Here is a 4,053-nt window from a genome sequence, read left to right on the forward strand (position 1 = left end):
ACTCCTGGAGGATGTAGAAAATGCAATTATCCTAATCCTTACAGCGCTGAAGCTATCACCTTGATCCTCTGCTGCTAATTCTGTTACTTTGAGCCTAATCCTGCGGATGTTATCTGCTGGTCCGGATCCGTTAGTGCATGCTGGTAGCTGACTTAAGGTGGCAGGGAAGAGAAAGGGGAAGATTAGTCGGGGCAGAGTCATGACGTTGGTATGACGCAGATTGGGGGTAGGAGAGAAATGGGACCAACAAGCTTTGAAATGGGATTTCTCAACACTGAGCCAATAATGTTGTTCAGACCTTGTCATATATAAACTGTCTGATCCCAGAGCCCCACCCACCTCTGAGGAAATAATGTAGAAATTCAAAACAAAAATTTTAAAAAGCAGTTACTGGACAATTGGGATGAGCCTCAGCTACTGGTATTACTGAGTAATTGCTAATAGTAATTATTACATTTAATTTATAGGTTGAACTACACAATAGGACATTTTTCTTAGAGTCAATAAAAAATAAGTGAACAACTTATATTAGATTAGAACTATCAAAGTCTATCATAAAGCATTAAAGTTCTAAGCATGAAGTATATAATGTTATGAACATGACATTGTGTTTATTCCATATTTAGGTCATTAACATTTAATAAATCATACAAAACAGGCCCATAATTATAATCCAGATTTCTCTCCATCCTAATCAGGACTCCTTTGTTTGACACTATCTTAACCAGACAAGCACTTCCAACTCCCTCCTGTCTGTTCATCGTTATCTCTATTGTCTTTGGAAGTCACTAAATGGTGCAGTTTGTGCAACCAGAAGCCCCAGGGCACACCCAGCACCCCATTTCTGCAGCATGATGGTTGGAAGTTATGGCTGTTCCCTCAGCAATCTTATTGTAAGATTACTAATTAATAACAGATTACACATTACAAGAGCATACATCTATATATTAGATACATATTGCATTAGATCCCTCAGGAGTATGCATTAATGGCTTCTATAAAATCCCAGTTATGCCTTGCAGGTAGCTATCAGTGCAGTATGGTATCATGAATTTCAGGCTATGGGCGTAATGGGTTTTTCAATACAATGTGTCGCACAAATTGAGAACACTTCTGAGGCGTTTGTTATCTATAGGTCAGTGCTATGCCATGTGTTATGGTCTTTTGAAATGAGTTAGAGATGACATGGTAGAATGTGTGAGCTGTTTCTTACAGGCAGACTTTCTATCTGTAGTTTTTGAAATGAGTTAGAGATGACGTGGTAGAATGAAGCAATATAGTTTCTAAGAGTGTTAGCAATGATAACACAAGTTGGTCAGCAAAAATCGAGGGTGTATGTGAAGACTTGTTTTGACGGTGCAATATAGTAGGCCTGCCTGGCAACAGCTTTATAACAGGGATTGTAAAGATCATCATTAAAGATCAAACTGCTCCTAAGCATCTGGTGTACATTATGAGATAAGAAGGTGATTTACAAGGACATTTTCTTCATGGAAGCAAAGACGTGATGCATTTATCTTTGTAGTGAAAGGAGGAAAAGGGCTTTCTGCTATGTTTCAAGTTTGCAGTTGAAGTAAATCTGTTGTTCAGTAGCAATGCAATACACTGTATTGTGATTTTGTGGTGGAAAGGTCATCAATAAAACCATGAAAATAAAATCACCAGACTTTTCAAGATTTACAGAAAGATATATGCTTCTAACTTCACTGTTTTAGTATATCATGCAAATGTTGTCTTTGACCAGATTTCAATTTTGATATCTGAGATATTTACAAGTACTCTATGAGTATGGTTAAGACTTCAAAATATTCCGTAATTTTCACCTTCAAGTTTACATCTTGTGCTACATGAAGTCTCATTCATGAAGAATTCGTACATGAAGAATTCATATACCAGTGTATTTTCATCAAGTGGGGTTCATCAAGAGTAGAGCTCATCAAGAACGACCTGCAGTAAGTTGAAGGAGGCTTAATGAAGTAACTGCATTAGAATTTAATCAAAGTCTGGCCAAGGTGGATTTAATTTTCACAGAAGCAAAACACATAGCATAGATGTTGACAGCTTCTGGGTTTTTTTTTCTGTCACAATGGAGATACTTAATAGTACTTCCACTGGCCTTTATTCATTTATTTGCAGAAAAGATATGGCTCATTAAAAATCACTGCATATTTTTATGATTTTTTGTTTGTAAAGAATAAAAAGGAGGTCAAATTTTATCGTCTCACTCGGAATCTAAGAAAGCCTACAGATTCGTACAGAATGGCATACTTAAATGGCTAAAAATCAGACTGCCCAAAATTCATCCCAATAAAAGCCCTTTGGCACTTAACGGTACCAAATCCTTAATAGCCCCAAACTATCAGCTAGTACCATAAGCTAGACGAAATGGCAACCCTATTGCCAGTATCCAAGATGCTTAGATTTGGATCCAGTCCTCACAATTTTGTCCAAATGTCATTTCCGGCTAACCTGTGACTAATGGTTAATACTGGTGAGCCTATAGTAATTAGTACATCATATTCAATGGCCTGAAAACAACAGCGGGTATGTCAAACCATGCAAGGAGCAAAACGTGTTACCTCAGACCTGCCTCTGCCAGCCCTCTTTGCCCACTCATCAAAGATCCCAACACCGATATGTGGACTGTGGCAGTTTCAGACTGCTACTCCCCGCGACACGCCGTTAAGTGAATTGTCCGTGAAATGAAAGCAGATTTCATGATAGACGACAAGGCGGCAGTTTGCTATTACTAACTCAAAACACCAGTGAAAACGGCCCTCATCGTAATGGAATATATGCTCCAGTAATGTGGCCGGCCTCACGCGCAATGCCTCCAGTGATTGCTCGGTGATTGTTTTAACAAATTACCAAGTCAATGACGACGCAATTTACCTGTTTAATGGAAACCAATAGAAGCCGTGATTTGCAGCAAAGCAGCAGCCAGACAACACAAGTTAAGACAGAATGCATTTGGCATCCCTTCTTCTGTAAATGTTTTAAGGGCTTAGAGGCAACACTGACTTGCTTCCTTGGTTCTCAGACATTTTAAGGTTATAATTTAGCAAGAAACAACAGAAAAACAGTAGACTAGAAGAAAATTTTGGATCTGAGTTATATTCATAGTCTTGTGCATATGTTTCACTTCAAATTGATCCTCCACTTAAGCATTATTTTCCACAGCTCCGAGAACCAACAAATCGAACTGGTCTGTCCTTACCTAAGAGAATTCACTGAAATTATTTGCCAATGTCTTTGGCTAGCCTTCTATTGATTACCTGCCATTTCAAGAGTATGTAAAATGCATCATCGTCTAGTTGTATCCTTCATTTCATATTAAGGCGACCTGGTTTCCTTTGGACCACAAATTACCTGGCGTGGAATTTACATATTGCTACGACTGCAAAAATTCACTTGCACATCAGTCAACAGAACAGTAGTAAAAGTGTTACTTAGCCTTGAAAGTGCACATTACCCTTGATACCAGACACGTATATATACATGTAGAAGCTCCTGTGGAATCAAGGTAAGGTAAATCTGTGACTTGGGGCCCATTTATTGTGCCTTGAGGGTGATAAAAAATTCTAAAAGAGAGTAACTAGATGGGGGTGCTTGCTATCAGTGTATTCATACTGGTAAATTGATCCCAAGACACATGTACTCTATAACCCATTATAACATTACAGGTACTTGATCACTCCAAGGAGCTTCAAATATTGAAGCTCCTTGATCACTCACAGACTGCTCAAAACTGTAATTGGAAAAATTCAAACTAAGTTAGAAATGTGGAAAAAAATTCTTAGAGCCCATACTAGTGTTTTGCATGTAAAATATTTCTCAGTCTTCAATTTCCTCACCTTCCACAATATACAATAAAAGTTACACTTACAACTCAACTTATTTACATTTTAGCCATGTACTTTTACTGTCTTACAAAGCTACTTGTACATAATTTCCAACAAGTAAAGGAGATGTACTGAATACAATTTGCATAATACAAACATTATTACCTCCAAGCTGCATAGGCAGCACCCCCCCCCCCACACACACACACAC

Source organism: Branchiostoma belcheri, unplaced genomic scaffold (assembly GCF_001625305.1).
Source record: "Branchiostoma belcheri isolate BF01 breed outbred unplaced genomic scaffold, Haploidv18h27 scaffold32, whole genome shotgun sequence".
Taxonomy (NCBI): Eukaryota; Metazoa; Chordata; class Leptocardii; order Amphioxiformes; family Branchiostomatidae; genus Branchiostoma; species Branchiostoma belcheri.